Source organism: Anomaloglossus baeobatrachus, chromosome 3 (assembly GCF_048569485.1).
Source record: "Anomaloglossus baeobatrachus isolate aAnoBae1 chromosome 3, aAnoBae1.hap1, whole genome shotgun sequence".
Classification (NCBI taxonomy): domain Eukaryota; kingdom Metazoa; phylum Chordata; class Amphibia; order Anura; family Aromobatidae; genus Anomaloglossus; species Anomaloglossus baeobatrachus.
This window is the reverse complement of record NC_134355.1, coordinates 268,181,520-268,208,400: the sequence shown is the minus strand read 5'-3', so window position 1 is coordinate 268,208,400 and position 26,881 is coordinate 268,181,520.

The following is a 26,881-nucleotide window of genomic DNA, read 5'->3' as shown; positions in this document are numbered from 1 at the left end:
TGGAGACTTCTTTCATCGCTGCCCTGCTGCGAGTTCCTCCCTGACGGTTGACGTAAGCCACAGCCGTGGCATTGTCTGACTGGATTCGAACCGGGAGGCCCAGAAGCAAGGGTTGAAAGGTCTGAAGGGCCAGAAATATGGCCCTGATCTCCAGAACGTTGATATGAAGGCATCGCTCGGGGTGAGACCAGCGTCCGTGAGCAGTGTGGTGGAGAAACACCGCCCCCCAGCCTAACAGGCTGGCATCTGTCATGACTACGTGTCAGTGGACAGGGCGGAAGGACTTCCCCTGAGATAGGAGCCGCCCTCCAACATGAGTCGGCTCTGAGGGGTACCCGGCGTCATGCTGAAGGGGCCTTCGCGGGGCGAGGTCCCTTCGGTTTAGATTGCCTGGAGTGGGAACGCCAGGAAGAGTCCCTTGAGGGACCGGATCCCCGATCTGAGCGTTGCGACGACCCCTGTGATGGTTTTTGGGGGGGCGGGCCGAAAGGACTGCCTGCGCCAAGACGACTTTAAAATTTTTGGATACAGGCCGCTTTTGTGGTAGAATGGTACTTTTACCACCCGTAGTCTCAGATATAAGCTTGTCCAGGGATTCTCCAAACAGACGAAGATCCTGGAAGGGGAGTGTGGACAGGGACTTCTTGGAGGCACTGTCCGCGTTCCATATCTTTAGCCACAGGACTCTGTGGGCAAAAACAGCTTTGGTTGCCGTTAGGGCTGACAAATTAGCTGCATCTAAGGAGCCGAGAAGCAAGTAATTAGAGGCTAGAGAGAACAAATCAAGGATCTCAAGAGCCTCTGAAGGAATATTGCAAGAGCGAAGCAACTTGCGCAAGTTCCTACTCCACACACTCATAGCTCTCGACACCCATGTCAAGGCAACCTCTTAGACATTAGAAGAGGCCAGGCAGGAATAACGTCATCAGACTGGGGTACTGCCTGGATAGTGGCCGCAGCCAAACCCACAGACTGCACAACCTCCTGGTCCGGCAGCGGAGGCTGTTGTGACACGGTAGAAGGGGCATCGCAGCCCCGGCATAGTGGATAGCTTCGGCCATTACAAAAACGAGCGTCCACAGGTGGTACAAGCATAGTACAGGTCCATAGAGGACGCCTGGGAAGCTTTATCACCCTTGCGGTTATGCATGTCAGCAACAGTTCCACAATAAGTACAGTGAGCCTCTAGCAGTATTGTAAAGGGACTGCTGTGGGGGAGGAGCTGCTAGCAGTATTATAAATGACTGCTATGCAGAGCCGGTATATACCGAGTAAAGTAGCATACCCTGTCAAACAGTCGGTATATATACCTACAGGCACAGTTAGTATATACTGCTAAAAGCTGATATACACCGCCAGCCAGCAGACACACACCGCTAGAAAGACAGCGATATACCACTGAGCAGAGCGGTATATAGTGCTGCAGAATCGCAGAGCCAAGGAGGCGATCTCACCCGTGTCTGCTCCCCACATGTAATGGCGTCCAGTGTTCTCTGGCAGCATGGAGGGGAGAGACGGCCCACTAGAGGGAGCGGCTTCTGGAGCAGTGGAGGGGGGCGTTGCTAGAATGCAGGCCAAAGCCGGGAGCTAAATTAATGATGCTTCCCCGGGATCACGGCCTGCATCGCCCCACCGGCGCCTTTCCAGGCGGCGGTTTGGATGCAGGGGACTGACTCGTCGTCTCCCTACCTGCTCCTGGCTCCGTCTGAAGATGCGTCGGTCCTGGGATGCGGGGATCTCGGGGACGCATCTTCGGCTCAAGGCTGAAGCAGGTTCTCGGCTCTGCTAGCCCTCTAGAGCTACCTTGGTGTGAGGTGCTTCCAGGGAGCCTGGAGGGGTACGCAGACCCGACCACTTGGGCGCAAGGGAAGACTGACGGCTTGTGCACGACAGGTTTTCTCTGCCCGTACACGGGGGGAACGGGGGTGGCAAGGCACCCTGGTATTGCCCCTATCAAAAATAGAATGAATAAGAAAAGAAAACCAAAATAAAAAGTAAAAATAAGCTGGCCTGAGGCACCTCTGGTGGAGCTCAGTCCAGACTAGTGATGGGTAGTTCGTGAGTGAGTAGTTCAAAATGAACTAATCTTCAGAGTGAACTAGTTCATCTAGTTCACCATCCTGACAGAGATTAGTTCATTATGAACTAAACAGCGAGTGGGAGGAGACAGAGAGTGATCCTCATACATCTCCAGGAGGCTCCCTGCTCTCACACTTGAAGGTAGTAAAACACTAGCACACATCAAATACAAATATAATAGTAATAATAATATTAATAAAAACTGAAATTGCACAGTAGACAGACACAGCTCATATGTGTGTATGAGAGAGAGTTTTTCTGTGTGTGGTTCATGCCCCTCACCTGTCTGTGTGATAGGATCAGCCTCCTGTAGAGGAGCAGCCTCCTGTAGTCTAGAAGATCAGTCTTGCTAAAAACTTTACCACTGGCTCCTGTTCTGTTCTCAAAATGGTGAATGCTGAACTGCTCCTCAGCTCCCTCATACACATTCATTATGGGTCAGTACTCTACACTACAACAGGTGGCACTGCTGAGCTCAGTGAGATGCATCAGATTGAACTAGAGTTACTAGACTGTCCTGAGTCATTCTCAGTAGAACATTTAGTTCAGCATATCATATAGTTCATTTAGTTCACAGGTCACATGATGCATTTCCTGTCAGCTCATAGGACAGGGTGGAGAGAAATACTGAACTAAACAGCAGTGTGAGGAGACAGAGAGTGATCCTCTACAGCTCCAGGAGGCTCCTGCTCTCACACTGGCTCTTTATAGCCCCTGATGCTGGAAAAGAAGGTAGTAAAACACTAGACCACACATCAAATACAAATATAATAGTAATAATAATATTAATAAAAACTGAAATTGCACAGTAGACAGACACAGCTCATATGTGTGTATGGGAGAGAGAGTTTGTGTGTGTGGTTCATGCCCCTCACCCGTCTGTGTGATAGGATCACCCTCCTGTAGAGGATCACCCTCCTGTAGAGGATCAGTCTCCTGTAGCCTAGATAAGTCTTGCTAAAATCTTTACCACTGGCTCATGTTCTGTTCTCAAAATGGTGGCTGCTGAACTGCTTCTCAGCTCCCTCATACACATTCATTATGAGTCAGTACTCTACACTCTACACAGGGGGCGCTGCTGGGCTCAGTGAGATGCATCAGACTGAACTAGGCTGTCCTGATTCATTCTCAGTAGAACATTCAGTTCAGCAGCTCATATAGTTCATTTAGTTCACAGGTCACATGATGCATTTCCTATCAGCTCCTCACAGGATAGGGTGGAGAGAAATACTGAACTAAATGAACTAAATGAGCTAATCTTTTGAACTAATGTTTTCAGTGAACTAGTTCATGGTGAACTAATCACCAAAATGAACTAGATTTCCCATCACTAGTCCAGACATGTCAGCCTCCCTGCTGACACTAGGAAAAAACTGAGCTAGTTCCCACCTAGCTGGGGTTATATGCTGTGGGAGGAGGAGCTAAATCTTTTTTGAAACCTAGTGTCACGCCTCCCCTGGAGACACCATATAACCAACTGTCTGTGTCCCCCAATGAAAAGGCGAGAAAGGAAAGAAGATCTAATGGGGGTTACATTTTGTAAAACTAACAAAATAAATTATTCACCCCTGCTGTCACCTCCTGGATCCAGCACCAGCTGTCCTGTGGTCTGTGCAGCATTAATTATGTCCCCGCTCTACCAGACACAGGTCGGCTGCAGTTTGTGATCAGCTTCAGCGGTCAGGAGACTTAAACTGCAGGTATCACAAGCTGCAGCGATCCTGTGTCCCATAGAACGGTGACATTAATGCTGGCACAGAGCACAGGACGGCCGGTGGTGGATCCCAGAGGGTGACAGCAGGCGAGTACAATTTATTTTGTTATTTTTACAGAATCTGGCCTCCAGGTAATGACCTTTTGTCTGGACAAGTCCTTTAATAAACGATAATCCTCATCTTTCTTGCACCTGACAGCTCTAGTTGTGCTTTCCCTGATGCTTCTGTTTAGTGGCTGCAGACATCACAGCCCAGGTACCTCATATGACCGCTGTAGACAATCACTGATTTCAGACTCTTGTGCCGTATACCACTGACAAGCTGCAAAACACACAGGGTATCCAGTTTGTACCATCTCTAATGTAAATAGACCATTGGAGACAGCGCTGAAGCTGCAGCAGATAGAAGGGTGGCAGGACTGTGCTGTGCTATATTCAGATGGTAAATATGGAGCTTATTTATTGTTTAGATTTGATAGTTGTGTCGAAAACTAGGAAAAAACAGTAGAACCTATATGTTTACATCATTTTGTTGTGGTATGAAGGAGGGAGGGGCCCAAAAAGATTTCTTGCACAGGGGCCCCTTGTAGTCTGTGTCCGCCCCTGCCCACACCCCTCTGCTACTGCGACGTACCTGTCTTGCTAAATTCTACTAAAAAGGGGGCTGAAAGCCCGTACTTACGAAGCGCTCACTGATATCCTAATCAGGCACGAATACTAATATTCTTTATAGCAAGATACTATTTATTTTAATAGCACATGAATATATATATAGTCAATGGTACATAGGCATTTAGAACTATAGTCATAGAAACTTATACAATAACAGAAATATGCATCAACATTACCGTTATGTTGTAGCAATCCTTTCACATCGGAGGGAACTCGAATTAATGATAAGGAATCAACATGGCATCTTGGCATGGCATCACAGGAACAGTGCGTACGTACACTTCAATGTCCTGGAAGGTATTTCCCTAACATTAAGCGAGTTCGGTGTATTTTTTATAGGAAAACATTGTAGGTTGGGTTTAAAATGGTCACCAGCATGTGATAGCTGAGTCATGTTCATGTAACTTGACCACAAGCTGCTGTGGGCACCAGTAGCTTCCTGCACATTTCCTGCACATTTAGCCAGTGGTCAACTGTCCGACCACAGTTTGACCAGTGTTAGTGAAATATTGCAATGAGCCGTAAATTTCATATGCAGGCTTCCTTCAACCTGTCTTTACGCTAACCACAAGTTTCCTGTAAGTGGAACTGTAAATGTTACTTCCTTTATCTTCAACTGCTTCAAGACATGTATTCCTTGGTCATCATTTTGGCCCTCCAAAGGACATCTTCTTTGATACTGAATTATTGATGGATCAAATAATATCTGGGATCACTCCTATCTTATGATTATGATTTGATTCCTATCTAATCACACATTCTTTCAGTCATATCACATTGGTATCACAATCGGTCCTTGATCCCAGGGATTATTTTCCATCATCAGTATTCCACTAGAAGAAGATCACTCGGAATATACCATACCATGACCAAGAAATATTGTTTGCCACAAATTTTGTTTTCTTGGTTTGTTTAGATAAACGTTGAATCACAAATATAATCACTTTCACTACTTTTGTACAGTATATTAAAACTAAAAGCAATATTATCTGAAAAGCTCCCTTGAACATCATGTGTTTTGGCATTTGCTCGATATTCAAAGGAATCATTACACATTACATTTACCGATATGTTACTACAAGTTTCACTAGTCCCATTTATGAACATATTGGCATAAGGCCATAACATATCATGAATTGTCTTTTCCACTAAGCTGGGTTTAAAAGCATCTACAGTATTTATAGCTGTCCCAAAACTTATTTTTATATTCTCTATAGGGATGAATTCCAGGTTAGTCAGTCCAGTCTTATTTCTTGGTACCCAAATTCCTCCCTTAAAAGCCAGATATTGCTAATTGGTGACTGTTGCATTCAAATTGCCTTGCCACCATGGAAGATTGATCCATCCCACTATGGAAATGGGTACTGTAGTATTCTATAGATGAACACATCGAGTGTCTTTATCAGCAAGATGATCAGAACAACTTTTCCACTTTAAGATTTCCTCCATCGATACCGGGACATCCAGATAAGGGATACTGGTGGCTGTAACCGGAGAATGTGTACAGATCCAGCAATCTGTGTGTTGAAAATGTGATGGTGCATCAGAAATTCATTCGCCACAGGTTCCTCCTGATGTAGACTTGTCCATCCAACGACCATAGAGGCAAACATCAAACACAGGAATTTCTCCATCTCATCACTATCGAGCTCTTCCCAGTAACCGATACCATGGATTCCGCTTATTTACCACACCTTCTGCAAATAAAGATACACTATTATTCTCGTAAATAACATTTTTCTTGTGGGACATATTCCCACTTCTCCACTCCTGGTCTCATCAGGAAAGTACGATCTTTTCCGACCGCTATTACCGCTGTCTCTGAGGGCGGTCCTTGGAGGTTTTGAATCCATATTTTTGCTCCTACATTTGTAATATTAGAGGATCCAAAACCTTTAGTACCCCGTATTGTTAATTCTGCTGGGGCAGTTCCTTCTCTTATCTCAGACAAGTTTATTGTGATTATCAACATCTGAGCCACCTTCTGGTGTTTCATCAATATCAAAGGTTCATTTCCCAAATTTAACATCAGTACCTTGATTTCTCCCTGATAATCTGCCTCTATTACCCCTCCCACCACTATGGCCCCTTTTAACACTAAACTAGAACTAGTGGCTATTTGACCATAATGATCCTTTGGTATATGGCAACCCAATCCTGTTGAAATTGGTTTTACCTTACCTGGGGGTACCACGACAGTTTCCAATGTACTGAGGTCTAAACCTGCTGAATAAGGTGTCGCTCTTTCTGGTGTGCCCAAACAGCTGTACCTTGCCTTGTCAACTGTTGGACTGACTTGTCTGATGGCTGCTGCTTTATCTGCTTCTGAATTAAACAAACGTTCAAGTGAGTTAGTAGGGACATGAGCATCGACATGAAATACAGTGGTCTTGGTAGATTGAATAATCCCTTCAATGTCTTGCCACACTTCCCTGACCATCTCAAACACATTTTGCTGTTCCTCTCCCCATTGGAACTCATATTTTTTACTCGTTACTTTGTACAAATGAGCCAACATTTGTCCCAAATGAGGGATATGTTGTCTCCAAAAATCAAACAATCCAATATAAGACTGAGTCTCCTGTTTGGATTTAGGGACCGGAAAATTAATAATTTTCTGTCTGGCATTGGGCAAGATCTCTCTGTGCCCCTTGTTCCACTGAATCCCTAGAAATGTTACCACCTGAGACGGTCCTTGAACCTTGGCATCACTGATTTCCCATCCTTTACTCCACATATGAGCAACCAGTTTTGTCAATTGATCTTTCACACTTTGCTCATCTTGTCCTTGTATCATTATATCATTGATATAATGTGAGATCTGCATTTCCTTATGACAAGACATAACCCCAAAGGAGAATTTTCCTTTGGTTCGATTAAGAGTCATCCATTTTAGGATATCAATTCCCAAAATATATTCTGGTATAGGTACTACCAGTACCGTATACTGCTTGATAGGTAAATTACCTATCTTCAAAGCTACCTGTGTCTGAACCCCGGTGATCACTTGACCACCTAGTCCAGCAATTTTTACTCGAGGCCTTTTTATTTTTTCTGGGTTTCCATGAATTAAAGTAGCCTCCGCCCCCGTGTCAATCAAAGCTGGGACTCTTTGAACATTTCCCCCTTTCCAATGTATGCTAAGATTGACGTAGGGACGTTCGTCCCTTTTTATCAATAGGGGGGCTTGGCTGGCTACCTATGGTAAATCACTTCCTTCTGAACTTTCATTTACACAGACTTCAGTCTGTGTATTAGCCCTTCCTTCCGTGACCTTTGTGGCCACGGCTGCAGCCAGTTCTTCCCATGGATAAACTGACTGAAAATCTTCCCAAGACACTTTCTTTGGGGGTTTTTCCCCTTTTTCCTCTGATTTCTTTACCTTGGGGGTTTTTGAGCCCCCTTCCATATTTGTAGTGGTCACTTTCTTTGCAGATAGAACTTTCTGTTTGTACAACTTCCATAATTCTCCTGTCTCCTTTCCATCAGTCCTTTCCTTATTGATCCCGGCTTTAAGCAAAGCCTGGAACATGTCTTTGCGAGACACCCATGGGGCCTCCCCTACTGATTTCTCTTTCCAATCAGGATTGTTTGGCTTACTGTTGCCAACATGGCCTCCAGGGGACGGTTTATCCCACTGTCCCATATCCTGTAACTCCCTCATCCTCCCTAGAACTACACCGATTGATTCTCCAGTCAGCGCTACAGTTAAGGTTAAAATAACTGTTTTGTATGCTGGAGGAGCATGTTTAACCAGCCTATTTCTTATGCTGGCTGTCAATGGGTACTGGAGATAATCATCATCCATTCCCAAAAGAGGAAGAGCATTCCTCATTGCTTCTTCCTTCAGCCTTTCCATACCATCTTTTAAGGTATACCAAGGTTTATCATTGATAGGAAAGTCTGCTTCTGATGGGTATTTGTCCAGAAAAGCATGGGCTAAGATCATGATTAAGTTTTGAGTACCATGCTCATTATGATCAACAAAATAATTTTTTATTGATCTCTGAATTACTGGGTCCTGAGACATGGTGACAAATTTTGCCACGTCTCCGGCGTCAAAGTGCACTGCACCTCCTCCGAGATCGTGCACCCTGACCAACCAGGGAATTTCTCCTTCTCCTGGTTTTTGTCTAAACTGTGTTAAAATGCTATCAACTTCTCCCTGAGAGTAACCTTCAATGGTTACTCGATTTTTTACCTGAGGAATCGTTCTCTCATTTGTGATGGCATTACCATCTTCGTCATATTGCAGATTCCCCTGACCATCCCGGACATGTTCCCGGATGATCTCATTCTCTGTCCTCTCTAGGCGCCTCCTTACGGGATTAGCCTGAATCTTCCCTTTATGGTAATCCTCCTCATCAGATGATGAAGATGAATCCCACACATCCCCATCCCAAGTATCGGGATCCCAGTTTATAGAAGCTGGGACGATACTTTTAGGTACTTTGGTTTTATTTACTTTTCCTCTTCTTTTCTTGTACTTATTTTGAGCAATTTGGATTTTATTTACCTTTCCTCTTCTTTTCTTGTACTTATTTTGAACAATTTTTATGGCAGCTTTTTGTGCCACATTCTGATAATGTTCCAATTTATCCTTCAACAGTCTGGTATTACATTCCAGAACTGTTTTCAGGCAACCTGATTCTATCATCTTTTGTTCCATCTGGGAACTTTTGTTCTGCATCTTTAGATTACGCTCATGCATTACACTATATGCAGTTGCCAAAATCCAGATGCGCCGTCCTAAAGACACTACATCACCTGCTTTCACAGGGGCACCACTGAGTACATTCAGAACATCAGTATCTTCACTACCCTTAAGCTTATCCTGCCATTGTTTGCGCCGTGCTAAAGACACTACATCACCTGCTTTCACAGGGACACTACCGAATACATTCACAACATCAGTAGCTTCACTACCCTTAAGCTTATCCTGCCATTGTTTGTGCCGTGCTAAAGACACTACATCACCTGTTTTCACAGGGTCACTACTGAGTACATTCACAACATCAGTAGCTTCACAACCCTTGAGCTTGTCCTGCCATTGTTCTACCAATCCACAAGACACTACATCACCTGTTTTCACAGGGGCACTACTGAGTACATTCACAACATCAGTAGCTTCACAACCCTTGAGCTTATTCTGCCATTGTTCTGCCAATCCACAATTGACCAATTCATGTGCTATAAGATTGTAGGGAGCCTCAATCCAGCTCGGGATCTCCACAACAACCTCCTTAACATTATCCTTACGTTTTCTGAACATTTTGACACTATGCAAAAAGATTGAAAAAATATATCTGGAAATTTGCCATATATATGTTTTTAATTTCTAAATTACAAAAATTCGTTAAATTACTTCTAATAGAAGTAATCCTGCCGACTACGCCAATTTATGTCTTGCTAAATTCTACTAAAAAGGGGGCTGAAAGCCCGTACTTACGAAGCGCTCACTGATATCCTAATCAGGCACGAATACTAATATTCTTTATAGCAAGATACTATTTATTTTAATAGCACATGAATATATATATAGTCAATGGTACATAGGCATTTAGAACTATAGTCATAGAAACTTATACAATAACAGAAATATGCATCAACATTACCGTTATGTTGTAGCAATCCTTTCACATCGGAGGGAACTCGAGTTAATGATAAGGAATCAACATGGCATCTTGGCATGGCATCACAGGAACAGTGCGTACGTACACTTCAATGTCCTGGAAGGTATTTCCCTAACATTAAGCGAGTTCGGTGTATTTTTTATAGGAAAACATTGTAGGTTGGGTTTAAAATGGTCACCAGCATGTGATAGCTGAGTCATGTTCATGTAACTTGACCACAAGCTGCTGTGGGCACCAGTAGCTTCCTGCACATTTCCTGCACATTTAGCCAGTGGTCAACTGTCCGACCACAGTTTGACCAGTGTTAGTGAAATATTGCAATGAGCCGTAAATTCATATGCAGGCTTCCTTCAACCTGTCTTTACGCTAACCACAAGTTTCCTGTAAGTGGAACTGTAAATGTTACTTCCTTTATCTTCAACTGCTTCAAGACATGTATTCCTTGGTCATCATTTTGGCCCTCCAAAGGACATCTTCTTTGATACTGAATTATTGATGGATCAAATAATATCTGGGATCACTCCTATCTTATGATTATGATTTGATTCCTATCTAATCACACATTCTTTCAGTCATATCACATTGGTATCACAGTACCACAGGTCCAGAGCTGCATCTACAGACTAACTGCTGGCTGGAAGAGCGAGCTTGAGACTAGAGTGGCTGAATCAACCCTAAATGAAAATACTGTCTACTGCGACTCGTTTGTTAGGATCTGTCTGAGGCCATCGGCTCAAAAAGACTTCCTAGGACAGACTTAACACTAGCCACTCTATAACACAGGTTAGAAAGGAACCCTGGCCTTCACTTTTACACCCCTGTACAGAGATAGAGACTTGCCATAGGGAATGGTTGCATCTACAGAGTAGCTGCTTGCCGGAGGAGCGAGCTTGAGGCTAGTGGTTGATTCAATAAACTTAAATATAGCAAACGAAAAGGCAACAGCATTTATCTGCCCAGGTCACAGAAACTAATGCACTTACAGGATACAGTAGTTCTCCTTCATATAGATGAAGGCAGCACAGGGGCAAAAAACTGATGAGACAACCAATCACAACCTACCAATCCATGGAAATGATGATTGCTGAGTATTAAAATTGCACAGGCATAATGCTTGGATATGGGGCGGGTAATTTAGTGCACAGTGCCCCTGGTTACAGCCTATTACTGAAGCCCCTAGTATTAGATCAAACGGACTACCCAGCACTCTATCATACCTCCCAACCATTCTGTGGGACTGCCCTGATTTGAGGGCTCCCTCCCGCAGTCCTGTGGCTCACATCTGATGTCCCAACTCCTCCCCTCAGGGCAGTGAATAAATTAAATTAAATTTGCATCTGCTCTGGGATTTCAGGACAGCCAGAACTCACACTCGTAAACTCATTGTTGATGGGCAGCAGCGCTACCGCTGAGCTACTGCCTCAAATGAAAAACATAGGAAGATTTGGTAATCTTGACCTCTGTAGTGCAGAAGAGAAACAGAAGCAGATTATTCAACTACATTGATGGATGGATACATGGATGGATAGATAGATATAGATAGATACATGGATGGATAGATGGATACATGGAGAGATGATAGATGGATACATAGATAGATGAAAGATACATGGATAGATGGAAAGATAGATGGATACATGGATAGATAGATGGATACGTGGTAGATACATAGATACATGATCGATAATAGATATATACCGTATTTTTCGGACCATAAGACGCACTTTTTTTCCCCCAAATGTTGGGGGAAAGTTGGGGGTGCGTCTTATGGTCTGACTATAGGGCTGCGGCCGGGAACGAGGGTGCTGTGGTGGAGCGGGTCATCGGAGACACGAGCAGGCAGCAGCAGCGCCTGCCGTGACCACGTGGGCCCGCTCATTACATATGCACGCCCATCCTCCCGCCCATCTCTCAGCGCAGAAGCCGGCGCTGACAGGTGGACGGGAGGACGAGCGGGGACGCGCGCATAGCAAAAAGCCGGCCGCATGATCACCCCTGGCAATTACAGCCTGGAGTGATCATGTGCGGCTGTATTCACTGCCCCCCGCGCGTCATTACCAGCGCGGGGTGCAGTGAATCAGTACACTCACCCGTCCCCGTGTGTGGAGCCGCCCCCCCTGCTGCACGCGATGTCTTCCTGTTTGTGCCGGTCAGCTGATCTGTGCTGAGCTGGTCAGCTGATCGGCACAGACAGGAAGACATCGCGTGCTGCAGGGGAACGGCTCCACACACACAGGTCAGCGTGCCAGAGAGGAAGATGTGATCGGTGCTGCAGGGAGTGAGGAAAAGGTGAGTATAAACGTTTATTTTTTTTCTCTGTGCTATAGGATACAGGCCATATACCAGGATGGTATATGAGCACGATGGGGGCATATAGCAGGATGGGAGTATGTGAACAGGCTGGATGGAGGGGGGGGATGTGAACAGGCTGGATGGGGGGGGGATGTGAACAAGCTGGATGGAGGGGGGGATGTGAACAGGCTGGATGGGGGGGGGATGTGAACAGGCTGGATGGGGGGGGATGTGAACAAGCTGGATGGAGGGGGGGATGTGAACAGGCTGGATGGGGGGGGATGTGAACAGGCTGGATGGGGGGGGATGTGAACAGGCTGGATGGGGGGGGATGTGAACAGGCTGGATGGGGGGGATGTGAACAGGCTGGATGGGGGGGATGTGAACAGGCTGGATGGGGGGGGGGATGTGAACAGGCTGGATGGGGGGTATGTGAACAGGCTGGATGGGGGGGGTATGTGAACAGGCTGGATGGGGGGGGGTATGTGAACAGGCTGGATGGGGGGGGGTATGTGAACAGACTGGATGGGGGGGGTATGTGAACAGGCTGGATGGGGGGGGTATGTGAACAGGCTGGATGGGGGGGGTATGTGAACAGGCTGGATGGGGGGGGTATGTGAACAGGCTGGATGGGGGTTTATAGCAGGATCATATACAAGGCAGGAGGATCATTACCAGGATGGGGTACCTTAGTAGAAAATTTGGGGACATTACCCCCATAACAGTTTCAGCAGCAGATCCTCGCCCCATAACAGTGTGTCATGACCACATTTTTTGCTTAAAGTTTTATTTTCCCATTTTCCTCCTCTAAAACCACGGTGCGTCTTATAGTCCGGTGCGTCTTATAGTCCGAAAAATACGGTACATGATAGATAGATAGATAGATAGATATTGCATCTCTTTGTAGGTGAAGGAAAGAGTCAGTCAGATTTATTTGTTCCCATAAAACTACTATAAAGAAATGAGGAAAAAAATACAAATAGATATAAAAAAATGTTCTTTATTTTCACCACTTTGGATTCAAACAGAGTAACTTTCAAACATGTGTCCAGCAGCCCTTAGCTGGTGAACCACAAAGAACAATGATGTAAGAGGGAGGATTTTAGATAGATGAACTTAAAATGCAGCCTCTGATTACACAGTTGATCACACAGGATACAGAGCTCCATTGTACAGAGCAGCATCTCTATGTTCTGTATTCTAGGGGGAGAAGAAAAGAGATTTTTCTTTTCTTATAAAATTACTAAAATAATTTCAAAAAATAGAATAATATCATTTTATTACACTTTTTTATAAAATCATAAACATCACAAATCAGCAAATAACATGGACATATTTGGTGTCTCTGTAATTGTAACGACCCAAACTAGACAGCGATCAGATTTATGGGGATCGGTAAATGGCATAAAAAAAAAAAATGGTGCAATTATTTTTCTTTATTAAAACCCATAAAAAATGTAATAATGTATTGTTGAGGCCGTGTTCACACGTAGCGTTAATGCTGCGTTTTTTCTGCAGGTGTTATTTATTAATAATAATAATAATAATAATAATAATAATAATAAATAATGGAGAAAAGGCATACAAAATGCAGCAAAAATGGATTGTGCAGTTTGGTGCGGACAGCGGCAGAAACCCCCCCCTGAATTTATGCAACGTGTGAACATGGCCTTATAGGCAGAAATAAGCAATATGTCATATAGTGACACATATAAATAAGAAAATTTTGGCTGTTATGACTATGAATGAACAGTCCGGGGCATCTGCTGAATGATCCTTACTGCTAAATGGGTGTGGCCAAAATTTGCCACAGCGCGCCTTTCACTTTGTCCCTTTTTCCTTTCTTCAAAAGTGGGGAGGTATGCTCTATCATTGCACTCCACCAGGACAGACACCCTAGTTTACAAGACCAACATAGATGGGATTGGCTGAAATCAAGAATCCATTAAAATGTGATAAATAAATGAGGTATTGGTTAATATTTTGGCCAAAATACGCAAGCTCACAACCCAACGTCAAGGGTCCTCATTATTTTTTGAGTCCCTATACTAAAATTATGAGCAAAGCCACAGAAAAATTAAAATTTCCCAAAATTTCATAAGTTCAATATAGCAAAAAATAGGCAATGGTATTCATCTGCCCAGGTTACCGAATCTAATGCTTTTGAGACAACCACTCACGACCTGCCAAATTATGGAGGGGTGATTGTTCAGTATTAACATTGCACACAGATAAGGCCTGTATAGGGTGCTGGTCACACACATGGAGTGCCAGTGCCTGGCTTACAGCCTATTATTGATGCACATAGTATTAGATTAGGCGGGATGCCCAGCACTATCAGTGCACCCCACCATCACAGACACCCTAGTTTACAAGGCCAACATAGATGGGCTTGGCTGCATCCTGCATAAAGAGATATAACGTGCAAAAATATAGAATAAATTTATGTGTCATGGGTCAATATTTTGGCCAAAATATACAAGCTCGCAACCCACGTCAAGGGTCCTCATTCTCTTGCGAGTCCCTACCTAAAATTAAATGCAAAGCCACAGAAAAAGGAATTAAAATTCCCTGAAAGTTCAATATTGCAAGAAAAAACCTAAATCTTTATGTGTCTTTGCTTTTAATTCACCCTTAAAGGGGTTCCCCATGAATAAAGTTAAACTTAATCAGTTAAACAGGATCCCAGCTGATTCTTTTTGTGAGGTAAAACATTTCCCTACTTGCTTTTAAAAAATGTTTTACCTCAAAGAAAGAATAATTTGCGATCAAGTCCTCCCCTGCCTAGGAGTATGGTCAGACCATGTCCCTGTACGGTCAGACACGGCCATTACAGTAGTAGGGGCACATATATAAAAGATTATCTCCGCACAGGAACATTTTTTTTAATTATATCCAATTCTGGAAATTATTATTATTCCAAGATTTGATTAAAATTTATGTTAAGATTAAGTTTGCTCATGGGAAAACGCCTTTAACGAACTAAAGCTTTTTTCCCCCCTAAATGTTGGGATCTGTCTAAGGACGTCAGCTCAAAAAGGCTTCCTGGGATAGACTTGGAGCAAAACACTCCATTAATGCAGGTCCCAAAGAAACCCCGGCCAACACCCTTGAGCCTCAATACAAAGACAGTTTCATAGCCTTAAGGTTGAAAGACTTAAGTCCATCAAGTTCAGCCAAAAAGCTAATGTGTTGATCCAGAGGAAGGCAAAAACCCCATGAGGCAGATGCTAATTGCCCCATATTAGGGGAAAAATTCCTTCCCGACTCCACATACGGCAATCAGACTAGTTCCCTGGATCAACGTCCCATAAAACAAAATCTAGTAACAATAACCTGCAATATTCTATTATTCACAAAATGCACATATGCTATCCATGAACATTTTTCTTTCAGCCGGGGTAGTAATGGAGGTGTCTGATAGACACCTCTCCATTACTAACCCCTGGGGTTGATGCCAGCTGTCAATTCACAGCTGACATCAACCGCAAAAGTATTAAACCGATTGCCACCACACAAGGGCAATCAGGAAAAGCAAGGCAAAGCACCAGAATGGCTGCATCTAATGCATGTGCCACTTCTGAAGTGGCTGGGGCCTGCTATTTTAGGCTGGGAAGGGCCAAATAACCATGGTCCTTCCCAGCCTGATAATACCAACCCCCCGCTGTCTGCTTTGCCTTGGCTAGTTATAAACATAGGGGGAGCCCTCTCCATTTTTTTTTAAATTTATTAATTTTGTTCACAGCAATCTTCCTCATGCAATAAAGTTTGTTAATTTGTTGCACTGCAGCCTTTCAACAAACTTTATTAGCAAACGAACAGCATTCAAACTCATTCAAACTGTTGGAGTTTGAGCCCTTAACACCCAGTGCCTGGTATGATCCCCGAACTTTACAGTTCAGGTTCGCTCATCTCCAATCATAACACAATATGTTATAACTGACATGCAGACACTTAGCAAATATAATATTACAACTTGTGAAATATTTTAATCTGGTACCTTGCAATTTAGTATAAGATATACCATATCTGTTGATAAGTACTGAAGGGAATTACCCTTGAGTGTTATTAAGACAATGTCGCCAGCAACAGACAAGGACAATATACAAGACAAAATGAGATAAAAGTTCCTTCGCACTCCTAGACCTGAAGTGCTGAGATAAAGTCCAATGACACCGCCTCTTTATATCCAGAGACGTTCCAGTTCCTAAAATCAGGTATTCAGAGCACCACCGGCGCGGACTCTACTAACTCCACAGTGATCGTGACAAGGTCCCACTCGACCGCCGCAGGTGTGACAGTGCGTCCAGGTCCCACTCGACCACTGCAGTTGTGACCCCGCGTCCACTTTTGAAATGGGGAGATTTCAGTCACCCAGTGTTACTAATAGAAATTCCCATATAAAAATAACTTCTTAGGTATATAATATACTATTACCAGGTGACAAAATCCAACAAGGTACCGGAATAAATTATATAAAAATTCATCTTATTTTGGGCTCCTCAATTAGTATTATGTTTTCTTGGTTTACATAGGTGACATCACCCATTTTTAGTCTAAAGATTATATAATACAGTGGTGTTCATAAGTCCTGCATAGGATAAATTGATTTTTCAGGTTTTAAACGTTTTCTGTCGAATATCTTCGATGCTAATATGACATATTCTATATGGTTTTGTTCAGAAAACAATTTTGCATTCGCTCTCTGTAATATTTTTAGCTTTTGAAGCAGTTTTGCATGAAATTATAGCAACAATATGGGAATTAAAAGCACAACTAAATATTGTACAGCTTCCGATCCAAAATTAGCCAATCACAGATGAGGTTCTTGTGACCAATCATAACCTGGATTTGGCAGTCAATCACATTTCATTACACTGCCTCACATGTGCTGCTTAGTTTAGGAGGATAGAGTACTGATAAGAACATCCCTTGCCAATGGAAAGCTCACCTCTCCTCAGCTTCTGCGAGAATGGCAAGAAACGTGCAATATTGAGGTAGCAACATCAACTGTTAGGAAGAGATGTTTGGAAGCAGGATTGAGAGGGTGCAAGGCCCGAAAGAAGCCATTAATGACAGCCATACAAAGACAAAGGCGAAAACTGTGGGCATTGAAATATTCAAAATGGAGGAAGGAGGAGTGGGAAAAAGTGATATTTAGTGATGAAAGCACTTTCTGCATATTAGGAAATGATGGCAAGTCTTATGTGAGAAGGTTTCCACATGAAGAGTACAAGCCAGAATGTTTGAGCTTCTCTGTGAAACATCCGATGAAAGTAATGGTCTGGGGCTGTATGGCAGCCAATGGTGTTGGAAGGCTTCATATTGTGGAGGGTATGGTTAATGCAAAAAAATACATAGACATCCTTAATAAGAAAATGCTGCCTTCTGCTCAACACCTGTTTTCAGGGGATTATATATTCCAGGATGATAATGCTTCTTGTCACAGAGCTAAGACAGTAACGGAATGGAAAAAAAATGAACAAGGTGGCTACTACTGACTGGCCAAGCCCAGTCCCCGGACCTCAATCCAATTGACAATTTGTGGCACAAGGTATTAATAGAGATATCTAAAAAACAGCCAAGGACCAAAAGAGAGTTGATTGAGGCTTTGATACAGGCCTGGAACCACATCATCACTCGTGAACATCTGCAGAAGCTTGTGCACTCAATGCCACAGAGATGCAAGTTGGTGCTCAAGAGCAAAGGCTGCCAATAAAGTGTTAGAAGCTAAATATGCACTCAAAAGGCCCTTTTCAGGACTCTGAATTAAATAAAAAAATAATAAATCTTAAAAAGTAAAATTTAAGTCTGTGTGAACTTGCATTGGAAGGTAATGAACTTAGAAACCTGTTCACCATTCTACACACTGTACTGGTGTAGGTTTTTATGCTGTAAAAAAAAAAATATCAAAAATGCACATACCATAACAATCTATGACATTCAAAAAGGAGTATGGCATACAATGAGGGATTAAAAAAAACATATATGTTCCACCAGCTTCACTGTAGAGATGCAGAAGTATGAAATATGTAGTTTTCTTTATGCCTGTGCAGGACTTATGAACACCACTGTACAGTGGAACCTTGGATTACGAGCATAATTGGTTCTGGGTATCTGCTCTTAAGCCAAGTTACTCTTATATCAAAGCAAATTTTCCCATAGGAAGTAATTGAAACGCAGATAGTTCATTCCACAACACAAAACTATTACCTGTATTTATAAAAACTTTTTACAGTAATACAACATAATGTACTATATTCACATAAAATTATTACAGTACACTAATACAAAATACTGTGCAGTAAAAAAGATGTAAAACAAATAATACTGCACATTAGCTTACAATAGAATTGGTGTGCGAGAGGTACATTACAAGCAATGTGCTGTACTGGTTAGCAGAAAGAAAGTACAATAATATATCCACAAATGCAAATTGATAGAAATGCTATATAGTATATACCAGTCATGGCGAACCTTTTACAGGCCGAGTGCCCAAACTGTAGCCCTAAACCCATTTTTTTTTCCGAAGTGCCAACCAATCCTATTATGTAAATAATTGTAACCTTACCTTTGCCGTCTTCTCTTCTCTTCAGCAGGGGGCATCACGCTCATGCATGCTTACCACACATTGATGCTGAGCCTTTTCCAGACACAGCAGTTGATCTTTCTGGAAAAAATTGCAGCATATTAGACAGAGATTTTAGCCTGGAATGCAATCAGATTTCACCCTGTAATCCACATCTACATTTCAAAGTCTGAACATCCTGAAATCCCATAAAGATGTACGAGTTGCTCCCCTCCCCCTTCATGGTGTAGTTCTGTCCCCCTTCCTGGCCACTTTTTCGTAAACATGTCCCCCATCCTGATATATATTTCCTACATTCTGGTATATTTGTCCCCATCATGGCCCCATTCCTGGTAAATGCTCCCCATTCCTGGTAAATGTTCCCCATCCTGGTAAATGTTCCCCATTCCTGGTAAATGTTCCCCATCCTGGTAAATGTTCCCCATTCCTGGTAAATGTACTCCATTCCTGGTAAATGTACCCCATTCCTGGTAAATGTACCCCATTCCTGGTAAATCTTCCCCATTCCCGGTAAATGTACCCCATTCCTGGTAAATGTTCCCCATCCTGGTAAATGTTCCCCATTCCTGGTAAATGTTCCCCATCCTGGTAAATGTACCCCATCCTGGTAAATGTACCCCATCCTTTTAAATGTACCCCATCCTGGTAAATGTACCTCATCCAGGCATGTTACCTTATCCTGGTAAATGTCCCCTTTCCTGGTAAACGTACCCCATCCTTGTAAATGTACCCCATCCTGATAAATGTCACCCTTCCTGCTAAATATTCCCCATCCTGGCATTTTTCCTCATCCTGGCATGTTCATGTACCCCTTCCTGGCATGTTTCCCCCCATCCTTGCAGCCATGTTTTCCCCCATCCTTGCAGCCATGTTTCCCCATCTTTGCATGTTTCTCTCCCTCTTTGCACGTTTCTCCCCATCTTTGCACATTTCCCCCATCCTTGCAGCCATGTTTGCCCCATGCTCTGTTTGCCCCCGTGCTCTGTTTGCCCCGTGCTCTCCATGGCTGCCCCCGTGCTCTCTTTGCCCCGTGCTCTCCATGTTTGCCCCCGTGCTCTCTTTGCCCCGTGCTCTCCATGTTTGCCACCGTGCTCTGTATGCCCTGTGCTCTCCATGTTTGCCCCTGTGCTCTGTTTGTTTGCCCCTGTGCTCTGTTTGTTTGCCCCTGTGCTCTGTTTGTTTGCCCCCGTGCTCTGTTTGTTTGCCCCCGTGCTCTGTTTGCCCCGTGCTCTCGATGGCTGCCCCTGTGCTGTTTGCCCCATGCTGGCTCTGTCCTCCGTGCTCTGTTTGCCCCGTGCTGGCTCTTTCCCCCGTGCTCTGTTTGCCCCCCGTGCTGGCTCTGTTCCCCGTGCTCCATGTTTGCCCCGTGCGGACTCTGTCCCCTGTGCTGCATGTTTGCCCCGTGCTGGCTCTGTCCCCCGTGCTCCATGTTTGCCCCATGCTGGCTCTGTCCCCCGTGCTCCATGGTTGCCCCGTGCTGGCTCTGTCCCCCGTGCTCCATGTTTGCTGGCTCAACATCTTCTCTTCCTCTCACTGTTGGGGTCCCTCAAGGTTCAGTCCTTGGCCCTCTTCTTTTCTCTCTCTACATTGCCCCAATTGGACACACCATCAGTAGATTTGGCTTTCAGTACCATCTTTATGCTGATGACACACAGCTACACCTCATCGCCTGAGCTCACCCCCGCTGTACTACAGAACACAAGTGACTGCCTGACTGCAGTTTGCAACATCATGTCTGCTCTCTATCTGAAACTTAACCTTTCCAAAACTGAACTTCTTTTCCCCCCCGTCTTCCAACCTTCCTAAACCGGACATCTCCCTCTCTGTGTGTGGCACAACGATAAGTCCTAGGCAGCAAGCCCGCTATCTGGGTGTTATACTTGACACTGACCTCTCCTTCACCTCCCACATACAATCTCTTGCCGCTTGCACCTCAAGAACATCTCTAGAATCCGCCCCTTTCTCACAATGGAAACGACAAAAACCCTCATCGTGGCCCTGACCCACTCCTGCCTTGATAACTGTAACTCTCTATTAATTGGTCTCCCCCTAACTAGAGTGTCTCCTTTACAGTCCATCCTTAATGCAGCAGCCAGGGTCACCTATCTGGCTAACCGCTACTCGGATGCCTCTGCTCTGTGTCAGTCATTGCACTGGCTGCCCATATAACACAGGATCCAATTCAAACTGCTTGTTTTCAGCCAAAAAGCTTTCCACAGTGCGGAACCCCCCCTACATCTCCACCCTCCTCTCTATCACCCCACCCGTTCTCTATGCTCTGCAAATGACTTTCGACTAACATCCACACTAATCAGAACCTCCCCCTCCCGAATCCAAGACTTCTCCCGAGCCACACCAATCCTCTGGAACGCTCTACCACAAGAAGTTAGGATGAATCACAACTCACTCAGCTTCAGACGCTCCCTAAAAACGCATCTTTTTAGGGCGGCCTATCACACTCCCTAGCCAAACTAAATTCACATAGTCCCTCCACAACTTCTCAGAACATAACCCCACGTCAAACTCCATGGCACCCAAATGCATCTCAAGGTTCTGGCCAACTGGTCCAGGAAGCCATTATTTATCCCCCATTTCATTGAGATAGCTGGATTGTCATTGTAAATAAGCACTTGTACCTTGTCCCCCCCTTCACTTTGTAGATTGTAAGCTCTCACGAGCAGGGTTGTCTACCCGTTGGCGTGCCGCCGGAGCACACCGCTACCCGTTGGCTTGCTGCCGGAGCACACCGCTACCCGTTGGCGTGCCGCCGGAGCACACCGCTACCCGTTGGCGTGCCGCCGGAGCACACCGCTACCCGTTGGCGTGCCGCCGGAGCACACCACTACCCGTTGGTGTGCCGCCTTTTTGCTTCTATTGGCCCGACCACCGGGCTGCACCCTTGGATCTTTGTCCAACCATTGGGCTGCAACCTTTGGCCTACCATCGAGCTTCACCCTTGGGCCTCTTGTGCCATCCACCGGGCTACACTCTTGGATCTTTGCCAACAATTGGAATGCACCCCCATGGGCCTACCATCGGGCTGCACCCTCGGGCCTCTCTTGGGCTGTCCACCGCTACCCGTTGGCGTGCCGCCGGAGCACACCGTTACCCGTTGGCGTGCCACCGGAGCACACCGCTACCCGTTGGCGTGCCGCCGGAGCACACCGCTACCCGTTGGTGTGCCGCCTTTATGCTTCTATTGGCCCGACCACCGGGCTGCACCCTTGGATCTTTGGCCAACCATTGGGTGCATCCTTTGGCCTACCATCGAGCTTCACCCTTGGGAGGCCCATCCACCGGGCTACACCCTTGGATCTTTGGCCAACCATTGGAATGCACCCCCATGGGCCTACCATCGGGCTACACCCTCGGGCCTCTCTTGGGCTGTCCACCGCTACCCGTTGGCGTGCCGCCGGAGCACACCGCTACCCATTGGCGTGCCGCCGGAGCACACCGCTACCCGTTGGCGTGCCGCCGAAGCACACCGCTACCCGTTGGTGTGCCGCCGAAGCACACCGCTACCCATTGGAGTGCCGCCGGAGCACACCGTTGCCCGTTGGCGTGCCGCCGGAGCACACCGCTGCCCGTTGGCGTGCCGCCGAAGCACACCGCTACCCGTTGGAGTGCCGCCGGAGCACACCGTTGCCCGTTGGCGTGCCGCCGGAGCACACCGCTACCCGTTGGCATGCCGCCGGAGCACACCGCTACCCGTTGGTCTGGCGCCTTTTTGCTTCTATTGGCCCGACCACCGGGCTGCACCCTTGGATCTTTGGCCAACCATTGGAATGCACCCCCATGGGCCTACCATCGGGCTGCACCCTCGGGCCTCTCTTGGGCTGTCCACCGCTACCCGTTGGCGTGCCGCCGGAGCACACCGTTACCCGTTGGCGTGCCGCCGGAGCACACCGCTACCCGTTGGCGTGCCGCCGGAGCACACCGCAACCCGTTGGTGTGCCGCCGGAGCACACCGCTACCCGTTGGTCTGCCGCCTTTTTGCTTCTATTGGCCCGACCACCGGGCTGCACCCTTGGATCTTTGGCCAACCATTGGGTGCACCCTTTGGCCTACCATCGAGCTTCACCCTTGGGCCTCTTGTGCCATCCACCGGGCTACACCCTTGGATCTTTGGCCAACAAATGGAATGCACCCCCATGGGCCTACCATCGGGCTGCACCCTCGGGCCTCTCTTGGGCTGTCCACCGCTACCCGTTGGCGTGCCGCCGGAGCACACCGCTACCCGTTGGCGTGCCGCCGGAGCACACCGCTACCCGTTGGCATGCCGCCGAAGCACACCGCTACCCGTTGGTGTGCCGCCGAAGCACACCGCTACCCGTTGGCGTGCCGTCGGAGCACACCGTTACCCGCTGGCGTGCCGCCGGAGCACACCGCTACCCGTTGGCGTGCCGCTGGAGCACACCGCTACCCGTTGGCGTGCCGCCTTTTTGCTTCTATTGGCCCGACCACCGGGCTGCACCCTTGGATCTTTGGCCAACCATTGGGTGCACCCTTTGGCCTACCATCGAGCTTCACCCTTGGGCCTCTTGTGCTATCCACCGGGCTACACCCTTGGATCTTTGGCCAACAAATGGAATGCACCCCCATGGGCCTACCATCGGGCTGCACCCTCGGGCCTCTCTTGGGCTGTCCACCGCTACCCGTTGGCGTGCCGCCGGAGCACACCGTTACCCGTTGGCGTGCCGCCGGAGCACACTGCTACCCGTTGGCGTGCCGCCGGAGCACACCGCTACCCGTTGGCGTGCCGCCGGAGCACACCGCTACCCGTTGGCGTGCCGCCGGAGCACACCGCTACCCGTTGGCGTGCCGCCGGAGCACACTGCTACCCGTTGGCGTGCCGCCTTTTTGCTTCTATTGGCCCGACCACCGGGCTGCACCCTTGGATCTTTGGCCAACCATTGGGTGCACCCTTTGGCCTACCATCGAGCTTCACCCTTGGGCCTCTTGTGCCATCCACCGGGCTACACCCTTGGATCTTTGGCCAACAAATGGAATGCACCCCCATGGGCCTACCATCGGGCTGCACCCTCGGGCCTCTCTTGGGCTGTCCACCGCTACCCGTTGGCGTGCCGCCGGAGCACACCGCTACCCGTTGGCGTGCCGCCGGAGCACACTGCTACCCGTTGGCATGCCGCCGAAGCACACCGCTACCCGTTGGTGTGCCGCCGAAGCACACCGCTACCCGTTGGCGTGCCGTCGGAGCACACCGTTACCCGCTGGCGTGCCGCCGGAGCACACCGCTACCCGTTGGCGTGCCGCCGGAGCACACCGCTACCCGTTGGCGTGCCGCCTTTTTGCTTCTATTGGCCCGACCACCGGGCTGCACCCTTGGATCTTTGGCCAACCATTGGGTGCACCCTTTGGCCTACCATCGAGCTTCACCCTTGGGCCTCTTGTGCCATCCACCGGGCTACACCCTTGGATCTTTGGCCAACAAATGGAATGCACCCCCATGGGCCTACCATCGGGCTGCACCCTCGGGCCTCTCTTGGGCTGTCCACCGCTACCCGTTGGCGTGCCGCCGGAGCACACCGCTACCCGTTGGCGTGCCGCCGGAGCACACCGCTACCCGTTGGCATGCCGCCGAAGCACACCGCTACCCGTTGGTGTGCCGCCGAAGCACACCGCTACCCGTTGGCGTGCCGTCGGAGCACACCGTTACCCGCTGGCGTGCCGCCGGAGCACACCGCTACCCGTTGGCGTGCCGCCGGAGCACACCGCTACCCGTTGGCGTGCCGCCTTTTTGCTTCTATTGGCCCGACCACCGGGCTGCACCCTTGGATCTTTGGCCAACCATTGGGTGCACCCTTTGGCCTACCATCGAGCTTCACCCTTGGGCCTCTTGTGCCATCCACCGGGCTACACCCTTGGATCTTTGGCCAACAAATGGAATGCACCCCCATGGGCCTACCATTGGGCTGCACCCTCGGGCCTCTCTTGGGCTGTCCACCGCTACCCGTTGGCGTGCCGCCGGAGCACACCGCTACCCGTTGGCGTGCCGCCGGAGCACACCGCTACCCGTTGGCGTGCCGCCGGAGCACACCGCTACCCGTTGGCGTGCCGCCGGAGCACACCGCTACCCGTTGGCGTGCCGCCGGAGCACACCGCTACCCGTTGGCGTGCCGCCGAAGCACACCGCTACCCGTTGGCGTGCCGCCGGAGCACACCGCTACCCGTTGGCGTGCCGCCGGAGCACACCGCTACCCGTTGGCGTGCCGCCGGAGCACACCGCTACCCGTTGGCGTGCCGCCGAAGCACACCGCTACCCGTTGGCGTGCCGCCGGAGCACACCGCTACCCGTTGGCGTGCCGCCGGAGCACACCGCTACCCGTTGGCGTGCCGCCGGAGCACACCGCTACCCGTTGGCGTGCCGCCGGAGCACACCGCTACCCGTTGGCGTGCCGCCGGAGCACACCGCTACCCGTTGGCGTGCCGCCGGAGCACACCGCTACCCGTTGGTGTGCCGCCTTTTTGCTTCTATTGGCCCGACCACCGGGCTGCACCCTTGGATCTTTGGCCAACCATTGGGTGCACTCTTTGGCCTACCATCGAGCTTCACCCTTGGGCCTCTTGTGCCATCCACCGGGCTACACCCTTGGATCTTTGGCCAACCATTGGAATGCACCCCCATGGGCCTACCATCGGGCTGCACCCTCGGGCCTCTCTTGGGCTGTCCACCGCTACCCGTTGGCGTGCCGCCGGAGCCACCCTCGGGCCTCTTGCGCCGGCCAGCAACGGCTACACCCTCGGGCCTCTTGCGCCGGCCAGCAACGGCTACACCCTCGGGCCTCTTGCGCCGGCCAGCAACGGCTACACCCTCGGGCCTCTTGCGCCGGCCAGCAACGGCTACACCCTCGGGCCTCTTGCGCCGGCCAGCAACGGCTACACCCTCGGGCCTCTTGCGCCGGCCAGCAACGGCTACACCCTCGGGCCTCTTGCGCCGGCCAGCATCGGCTACACCCTCGGGCCTCTTGCGCCGGCCAGCAACGGCTACACCCTCGGGCCTCTTGCGCCGGCCAGCAACGGCTACACCCTCGGGCCTCTTGCGCCGGCCAGCAACGGCTACACCCTCGGGCCTCTTGCGCCGGCCAGCAACGGCTACACCCTCGGGCCTCTTGCGCCGGCCAGCAACGGCTACACCCTCGGGCCTCTTGCGCCGGCCAGCAACGGCTACACCCTCGGGGCCTCTTGCGCCGGCCAGCAACGGCTACACCCTCGGGCCTCTTGCGCCGGCCAGCAACGGCTACACCCCTCGGGCCTCTTTGCGCCGGCCAGCAACGGCTACACCCTCGGGCCTCTTGCGCCGGCCAGCATCGGCTACACCCTCGGGCCTCTTGCGCCGGCCAGCAACGGCTACACCCTCGGGCCTCTTGCGCCGGCCCAGCAACGGCTACACCCTCGGGGCCTCTTGCGCCGGCCAGCAACGGCTACACCCTCGGGCCTCTTGCGCCGGCCAGCAACGGCTACAACCCTCGGGCCTCTTGCGCCGGCCAGCAACGGCTACACCCTCGGGCCTCTTGCGCCAGCCAAACGGCTACACCCTCGGGCCTCTTGCGCCGGCCAGCAACGGCTACACCCTCGGGCCTCTTGCGCCGGCCAGCAACGGCTACACCCTCGGGCCTCTTGCGCCGGCCAGCAACGGCTACACCCTCGGGCCCTCTTGCGCCGGCCAGCAACGGCTAACACCCTCGGGCCTCTTGCGCCGGCCAGCAACGGCTACACCCTCGGGCCTCTTGCGCCGGCCAGCAACGGCTACACCCTCGGGCCCTCTTGCGCCGGCCAGCAACGGCTACACCCTCGGGCCTCTTGCGCCGGCCAGCAACGGCTACACCCCTCGGGCCTCTTGCGCCGGCCAGCAACGGCTACACCCTCGGGCCTCTTGCGCCG